Source organism: Diabrotica virgifera, chromosome 8 (genome assembly GCF_917563875.1).
Source record: "Diabrotica virgifera virgifera chromosome 8, PGI_DIABVI_V3a".
Taxonomy (NCBI): Eukaryota; Metazoa; Arthropoda; class Insecta; order Coleoptera; family Chrysomelidae; genus Diabrotica; species Diabrotica virgifera.
In genome coordinates, this window is record NC_065450.1 from 72062789 (window position 1) to 72072697 (window position 9909).

General features: G+C 33.7%; 1 protein-coding gene across 1 annotated transcript in view; it reads right to left on the minus strand.

Moving 5' to 3' along the window:
• LOC126889755 (uncharacterized) overlaps window positions 1–9909 on the minus strand; it is a 1061577-nt gene that overhangs the window by 898510 nt on the left and 153158 nt on the right. The gene's annotated exons all lie outside the window — the stretch shown is intronic.

Below are 9909 nucleotides of genomic sequence, written 5' to 3' on the forward strand. Positions count from 1 at the left end.
CTCCCTATGCTGGAATTATATATTTCGGCGGTAGCCTATATGACCATCCTGAGACTCAAAGCAAACAATACTTGGAGGCCGAATTATGTATCATAATAATGTATAAGTCACACCGGTGTCGGAAAGTTGGTCGAGAACACTTCGTCGACGGAAAATTAGTCGGCAACAATTGGTCGACAAACAGTTGGTCGAATGCACAATTCATCGAATGTACAATTCGTCGACGAACATTTGATCCAATGGATTTTTCGTCGACAAAGACCCAAAGGAGATAATGGTGACAAATGAAGGATTATTGATTTTTATTTTTTTTTTCAAGATTTGGTTTAAAATTTCTGCTGTAGTCTAAAATGTTGATAAGTATCAATTGTCCGGAAATGCTCCGTTCGCAAGTGCGCCGACACCAAAAAGAAGAACGGTACAACATCACTAATTGAAATATCTTTTTATATTTTCTCTTTACTCTCCCACCGCAGCCAATTTTTGAAGTTATACTTCTTTAGGCGCGATTGGGAGTGAATTTTTATTATTCTGGGCGCATGCGCACACAGACAGTATGGCTTTAATGCTAAATATTTTAAGTTATGTCATATCATTGCAAAAAAGGTGTGAAAAAATTGTATTTTATATTACTGTTTTTAGTAATTATATTTATTTTAATTTTTGTGTCTTTGGATTTGTCTTGCTCGGGAGTGAGATAAGTATTATTAAAACATTTATATTTATTAAACTTCACTTCGTCTGTTTGTTACCGTGAATTGTCATTATGTCCGAGAAACTATATATAAACAGAAAAGTCGTGGCGTTATTGGTAGAGCATTCGGCTACAAATCGAAAGGTCTTGGGTTCAAATCCAGACCATTCCTATTCTTTTTTTTATTTTTGGAAAGTGATGAGCATTAAAATTAGTTTAATATTTAAATAAAATAAAAATAAACTGTTTAAAGTATATTAATTTCGTTGGAATCATATAATAGAAGTATAACTCTTACGTGCGTACAAAGTACACACACATTCTTTTTTCATTCAAAAATAATTAAGATTTAGAGAGAAAAATTAACAAAACCCAAAAAAAAAAAATCAGATATGTATGATAAAATATTCCAGTTAACAAAATAAAAACCAATAATCCGTCGTTTGTCACCATTAATCCCTTTATCCTAAAGATAAATAGTAGTTTGTCGACGAAAAATCCATTCGAACAAATAATGTTCGTCGACGAATTATTGTACATTCGATGAATTGTACATTCGATGAATTTTGCATTCGACCAACTGTTTGTCGACCAAATGTTTTTGACTAATTTGCCGTCGACGAAGTGTTGTCGACCAACTTTCGTAAACCCAAGTCACACACATACTGCCGGGACTATACATGAGAAATCCATTTTTATGATGAAATCCGATATGATGACACCACAGCAAATCTTCACTAAGAACATGAACAAAATTATATCGTCTAGAGAACAAAAATTCCAAATGTTATTTATGTTCACTGATAGATCTACGTCTGCCCATGGCACCGGATCATGAGTCTTTGAGTAGACATGTAATTATGAAAATTCTTACAGCCTTATTCAATACAAATACAGCTGCGTTCCAGGCTGATGTTATTTCTTTGGTGGTCTGCATTGATGAAATCATGGAATGAGACCGAGACCCCGAAACAAAGAAAATCAACATTTATACAGATATCCAGGCGGCTATTCTGGCAGTAAAAAATATACTCACCAAATAAAAACTGGTAAGGAACTGGAAAGATCTCCTCAGAAATCTGACAAAAGATAATAAAGTGTTTTTGATATGGGTCGTGGGTCATGCATGAAGGGGTGCATAGGAATGAACGAGAAGATTTGTTGGCAAAACAAAGTTAAAGAGAAGCAAAAATGAATAACCATTTTCAATTTCGTTGCAACACGAAACTACAGCCGCACCATATCCTAGTCCAATCATAGAGTGTAGCAAGCACTCCTACCGGTTTCGAAACTTATTAGTCTCTTATCAGGAGGCACATATGCTGCTCTTCCTGACCCAACCAGGACAAACCCTGGCGTGAAGTTACGGATTGCAACGAACGAAATGGCAGGAATGCCCTAGCAGCAACTGATAGCAAAAGACTAAGTTTTCAATCTAATAGCACACAAAATATTACCAAAAATATTACTCTGCATCCCACCAGATTGAAAACAATGAGAACCTTCTCTGGTTACACATCCGAGGCTTCTACAATTTGCAAGCCATAACGGATGCTGAGACTAAGGAAGATGAGGGAATTTTATAATTTATAATTCACGTACCATCTGCTCAGCGCGGTAAAGTTCCAACGAGAATGGTTCCCTTCGTACTCCAATCAGAGTAAACATGTGAATCAAAAATGTATAACCATTTTCAATTTCGTTGCAACACGAAACTACAGCCGCGCCATATCCTAGTCCAATCAGAGAGTTTAGCAAGCACCCCTACCGGCTTCGAAACTTATAACTCTCTCATCAGGAGGCACATATGCGCTGAGCAGCTCTCTACGCGCTGAGCAGATGGGACGTGAATTATAAATTGTAAAATTCCCTCATCTTCTTTAGTCTCATCATACGTTATGGCTTGCAAATTGTAGAAGCCTCGGAGGTGTAACCAGAGAAGGTTCTCGTTGTTTTCAATCTGGTGGGATGCAGAGTAATAAAATATTTCTAATGGCACACATTGAAAGCTTAGTCTTTTGCTAGCAGTTGCCGCTAGGGCATCCCTGCCATTTCGTTCGGTGCAATCCGTGACTGCACGCCGGAGTTTGTCCTGGTTGGGTCAGAGAGAGCAGCATATGTGCCTCCTGATGAGAGACTAACAGGTTTCGAAACCGGTAGGGGTGCTTGCTGCACTCTCTGATTGGACTAGGATATGGTGCGGCGGTAGCATCGTGTTGCAACGAAAAAATGGTTATTCATTTTTGATTCACACGTTTACTCTGATTGGAGTACGAAGGAAACCATTCTCGTTGAAACTTTACCGCGCTGAGCAGATGGGACGTGAATTATAAATTGTAAAATTCCCTCATCTTCTTTAGTCTAAGCATCCATTATGGCTTGCAAATTGTAGAAGCCTCGGAGGTGTAACCAGAGAAGGTTCTCATTGTTTTCAATCTGGTGGGATGCAGAGTAATATTTTTGGTATTATTTTGTGTGCTATTAGATTGAAAACTTAGTCTTTTAAAAAGAAGCCTTTGTAGGTCCAAAACCACTCTGTGGCATCACTAAAGTTGTTCCAAAAAGGAGGTTCAGAAATAGCTGATAAAAAATCATCAACAACAATGGACAGCCATCCAAGATCAAATTCCGACTAGGAAAATAATCAAGCATCTCATAATCAAGGCACTTTAAAATTCTTCGTTTTCCTGTTTTTACACCCTACTTCTGGGACGTAGGCACATATGATGTTCACATTGGTATTGCCTGCTTTTAGCTGGACACCTATTACTTCTTCTGGTTACCCCTTCAAGTTGTTCCTTTCACTCGTTGTTCAAAATAATGCAATGACCGTTCGAACTACTATATTAAACAACGAGAAATCTAAAGAATAGAAGCACTATAAATCTCTTACGCAGAAAAGCAGAATTCTGGTAACAACATAAAATCCAAGCTTTCTACAATTTTCTAGGCAAACTGACTGATAAATGATAGACATGAGGGAATCTACAATTGCATTCCACAATTCGTCTATTTAACAAGGTAAAAATCTAACGAATTTTTGCTCCTTAGTACTCTAAATTTCAGTAGAACTAAGGTAATGAGAGACAGCTTGAGATTCAATTTGTTTCAGAGATCACCACCAACCGTTTACGTACGTTTATTCCTTTAGGAGTCGTCAAAAAGGCTTTGTGGTGCGCTCTGAATCAAACTAAATCCAGCTGTCTACACCGAGAGAACAATTTCTTTTCTCCTAAAACAGTGATTTCTTTGAGCTATCTTTCTTAAAAGTTACCATATATTAACTTAAACCTACCGCTTCACCTATAAAGAAACGAGTTTTTAAACACAACTCAATAATTTCTTACAGATAATTTCTTAAATACTAAGAAATGCATTAATGGTTACATTTTAATTTTCTTATCCTAAAGTTTTTGTTTCTTAAATTTAAAGCTACAAATATTTTGCAGTATAAGAAATATTATTTATATGTTAAGTTAGTTAAGAAATTTTTTTGCAATCAAATAAATATTTTAAACCACAAGAAATAATTCTTCAGAAATATCCTTTGTAGTAACTGTGGTTATTAAATAAAAACTTCATCATTAATGCCGAAATGCTACTTGCAAAGATATTTTCTTCCACAAAAGAATTGCGTAGTAACCATTATTTACTATTTGTGATTTAATCTCAGTGTTTGACAAGATGGCGTGCATGGCATTAGTTCATTTTCATAGATGGATTTTGGATTTGTTGGTTTTCTTTAAAATCTGAGGGATAGTTTGAAGGTACGTACATAGGTATATAAAAGTAAATTGATTAATTTACGATGTAATAATAATATTGTTGCATATCCGAATATGTAGTTCTAAAAGAAACATAATAGTATCTTTATATCCATTTTCGATATCTATAATGACGGACAACTCTGAAAGAAAGGATCTTACTCTAACTGGGAAAGAAGCTACAATTTAACTTTAAAAATGATTTTATTGACGTTTCGACTTTCACCTCGGAGAGAATAATATAATATAAAGCTCCAGAACAATATTAAAAGGAGCTATTAACCAACTAGGGGCTTCCATAAATGGTATAACTGTATACAGGTAAGTTCCTTTATAAAAATGTGTATACTTATAGGTCTGGATCCCGCGTATGAAAAAAAAGTTGATTAATAGCTAGCTGAAAATTTGTTAATAGCTTAAGGGTGTCTAGTCGGACAAACTTTGATATATGGGAACACTGGAAGAGGGGAAGTTTTAATTGTGGAATTGGTTAAAAATTTGGAACGGTCAGACAACGAAAACGGCACATGTATTTTGTCCGACAGAACAGACTTAAACTCTCCGAACAGAGATTAAACTCTCATGCAAAAATCAGACTGCTATTTATCACCAAATGGGCGTTTTAATGAGTGGAACATGTAGAATATGTCAAATGACAGGAACTATGACAGGTGATAAATAGCAGTCTGATTTTTGCATGAGAGTTTAACCTCAGTTCGGAGAGTTTAAGTCTGTTCTGTCGGACAAAATAAATGTGCCGTTTTCGTGGTCTGACCGTTCCAAATTTTTAACCTGTTCCACAATTAAAACTGCCCCTGTAACAGTGTTCCCATATATCAAAGTTTATCCGACTAGACCCCCTAAGCTATTAACAAATTTTCAGCTGGCTATTAAACAACTTTTTTTTCATACGCGGGATCCAGACCTATTATGTATAAACTCTAATATGTTTCTTGAATGCATAGTCTTCTATATACTATCCTACAACTCAACGTTATATCAAACATGGCGTGTACTTTATTTGTCATAAAGAAATATTAGTTAGTCTAAAAGAAACATCTTAACGGTTAAGAAATAACTTTTATTGCCGAAAGCCGAATAAGTTAATAGGTATAAAATAACTTAAGATGTAAACTAATAATAATTTCCTGTAATAAAATTTCTTAATAATTAGGTTTGCTGTATCTTTTAGATTACATAAATAAATAAAATTACAATACATGTCTGCTTCAATGTTTTACATTGGTTGTATTTTTCTTCTTGTTTTAGCTAAACAATGACTATTGTGTGACTTAATATTATACATATTATACATATTATTAAAGTACAGATTGCCATGATTGCCATGATGGTCGCCAACATCCGAAACGGATAGGCACTACAAGTAGAAGAATATTATACAGATAAATAATTAATATTTCACATACAAAAAGAAAAAAATTAACAAAGATGGTAGGATAAATAAAGCCATGTTTGAACTAAATATGATTGATATTAATATTTGCTGAAATGCCAATACTACATTCTTTCGCGGTTTTTGCTCTAAATTTTAAAGAACCGCTTAGACTGACATGAAATTTGGCATACATATAGCTTACATGTCAAAGAAAAAACTGATATTGTGCCGATGTGTGCTTTGTGGGTGAAAAAATATATGTCCAAGATAAGTCCGGAAATGGGTAAACTGACTAATTTTAAGTAACTTTTGTTCTATAAAGCTTTTTCGCCAAGTCAACACTTTTCGAGTTATTTGCGAGTGAATATGTTCATTTTTCAACAATATAACCACATTTTTAGACGGTTTTTCGCAAATAACTCAAAAAGTAAGAATTTTGTCGAAAAAAACGTTCTAAGCAAAAATATAGCCTATAAAAAAGTAAAAAAACTGGTGTACGCGTTAGGTCTCTCGATCTCGTAGAACTAGAGTTATAGCCAATAAAAGTAGATTCTTATTCACCAAATTTTAAATAGAATATTTTGACGTGAAATATCCAGAGAATTGAGCACTTCTTGGGGAAAACCCATTATAACTTTTTTAAAGTATTTATAAAAAGATTTGTTTCTGTTTTTACAAAAAGTTTCTAGCATTAAATTTAAGCAAGTTACGCCCAAAATAAAGTTGGTCCCTTTTGTTTTGGCAAAAAAAAATCGGGAAGACCACCCCCTAATTAGCAACTTAAATGAAATTAATCGTTACCGCTCCACAAATTATTTTACTTATGTTGTGTTTATATAATTTGTAAGTTGCATCGATTCAAAGTGCTTATTTTTGAAAAAATTTGGTTTCAAAATAAAATTTTTAAAAAGTTTAATTTTGAAAAATATGCTTTTTTTCAAAATAACTTAAAAATTGTTAAAGATACCAAAAATCTCGAAAAATAAAAAAAGTCAGAATTGCTTTTCTGAATATCATGTATTTTATTTGTTTTTCTGTTAGACAAAAATTGATTAAGATTTGGTGTTTCAAATTTTGCATATATTCGTGATCAGTGACTCGTTCAACCCCTTTTAACTACAGCCCTTTCAAGAATAAGGACTTTGAACCGATGAAACTTACAGATCATATAAACAATACATACACGAGTCAAGAAACTTGTGAAGTCGTAACGATTAAGTTCATTTAAGATACTAATTAGGGGGTGATTTTCTCGATTTTTTTACCAAAACCAAAAGGGACTAACTTTATTTTGAGGGTAACTTGTTTAATTTTGATGCTAGAAATTTTTTTTATAAAACAAAATGAAGACTTTTTTAAACACTTTAAATAAGTTGTAATGAGTTTTCCCCGAAATGTGCTTCATTTTTGGTTATTTCACGTTAAAGTAATCCATTTGGAATTTGACGAATATGAACCTATTTTTCATTAGCTAGAACTCTGCTTCTACTAGGTGTAGAGACGTGATATATACACCATTTTTTTTTAAATTTTTTACAGGCTATATTTTTGCTAAGAATATTTTTCGACAAAATACTTACTATTTGAGTTATTTGCGAAAAACCGTCTAAAAGCGTGGTTATTTTGTTGAAAAAATGAACATATTCACTGCCAAATAACTCGAAAAGTATTGACTTGGCGAAAAAGCTCTATAGAACAAAAGTTACTTAAAATTAGCCAGTTTATCCATTTCTTGACTTACTTTGGACGAATATTTTTTCACCCCCAAGAGGGGGCGAAAACCACCCCAGGACAAAAGCACATATCGGCACAATATCACTTTTTTTCTTTGACTTGTTAGCTATGTGTATGCCACATTTCATGCCAATCCAAGCGGTTCTTTAAAATTTAGAGGTTTTGCAATATTTTACCGTTAAAGAACGGACTACAAGAAATATTTTTGGATTGTAGACTGTTTTACTGATACCTACCGTTCTTATACCAAAAAATTAATAGTTTTTATGTGGGCCCGTGTATTTTTTTTTTGTATTTCCTTTTGTCAAAATAAGTATGTACTTATATCCTTATAAAATTTTTTTATTAAAATAAGTTTACTCTTTCTACATAACGATTTTGTTTTAGGTAATTGCTGATATACAAAGTGCTATTAACAAAAAGAAGGAAAAATTAAGGAAGTTGGATTTGCCTCTCCATTCTTTTATTATTGTACAGAAGCCAGTGGTTTAAGAGTGGGGAAATTATTTGTATGTATTAATATCTAACGTTTTATATCCTGTTTTTATTATTTAATAAAGAATAATTTTACCTTAACAGAATGATTTATTTCGCTGTATGTAATATCACTTTATTTTTAAGAAATGTAACCTAATTTTAAGTATACAATTATATCTGCGAAATATATTTCTTGCATTAAATACATTAATTAATAATGGTAAGATAACAATATTCCTTACTAAGGAATATTATTGCTCAGATAAAGAGTTTTGTAATGCCAAGAAAATATATTCTTATGACAAGTATAATTTCTTTCTGACAAATGGGTTTGCAGTTTGCAAGAAAGTGAGAGTTCAATCATGTTTAAGATATATTTCTTTGGGTATATTAAAATTTATTTGAAATATTTTAGAAAATTATATCTTACATACCAAGATATATTTCTTAGGCAATATGCCAAGTCGTTTATTTCTTATATATTAATAAAGTTTCTTTATGTCCAGAATTTTTTTCCCTCGGTGTAGCAAACAAAATAATACGAAATGATTTGCTAATAAACGCAATAGCGATATCTACTTTTGATTTCTCGTTGTAAAAATACATAGATGTCGCTATTGCGTCCAATGACAAAATGAGAATAGTACTCTGCAGAAGAGATCTAAAGTTAGAGCTGAGAGTAAGGTTGACTAGGTGCTACGTTTTCTCTACTTTGTTTTACGGAATGGAACCTCTCGAATACGGCATCAGTGAAAAAACTGGAATCATTCGAGTTGTGGGTATATAGAAGAATTCTTCTCAAACTCTCAAACAGAACAACATAAAAAATATTGAAAGTTTCGAGATGTGCTACCGTCGAATGCTGAAGATAAGTTGGGTTGAAAGAGTCACAAATCTTGAAGTAATACGAAGGATAGGAAGAGACCCAAAATTTTGTTAACGATAAAACGAAGAAAACTCGAGTATTTGGGTCACCTAATGAGAGGTCATAAATGCGCATTACTTCAAAATATAATGCAAGGAAAAATAGAAGGAAAACGGAATCCAGGCCGTAGAAGAATGTCGTGGATGCGGAATTTGAGAGAGTGGTTTGGCTGCACCACTAATGAACTTTTTAGGTCAGCTGTAAACAAAGTCAGGGTAGCTTTGATGATTTCCAATCTCCGATAGGAGTGGCACAAGAAGAAGAAGAAGAAGAAGAATTCTTAACATATCATGGACAGAACACGTCACAAATAATGAGAGAGATACAACTTGCTCCAACTCATTATGCAGGGAAAGTTTCAAGGAAAGAGAACCATAGAGAGACGCAGAATATCGTGGCTGCGCAACCTGATAGAATGTTCCGGCTGTATATCAAATGAACTTTACAAAGCAGCCGTCTCCAAAGTCCGAATAGCTATGATGATTGCCGACCTCCTTCGCGGAGATGGCCCTTGAAGAAGAAGATTGTGTCCAAGAGCAAACAGTTTCGTATTATTTTACCTTTAGACAGCTGGACTTAGTTTGACTCAGAACGCACCACTAAGCCGTCCTGACGAATCCTAAAGGAAGAAAGCATGCGTAAACTGTGTTCCATATTCCTTCTTTCCATGGTTTTAGCAAAATTTTTACTGCCGGATGCGCTTCCTGATCCAAACCCTTCCTCTTTATTCGGGATTGGGACCGGCACTGATAATTACTTAACTTAATTAATTCACCTAACAACTAGCAGAGGCGGAGTTCTTTTTTTTTCCTTAAAATATTAGTTGTTGTTAATTATCATTGACACGTTTTTGTTATCGCTAACAATATGAAACATATCAGACCTAATATCTACTTCTACATTATATATAAACAAGGCT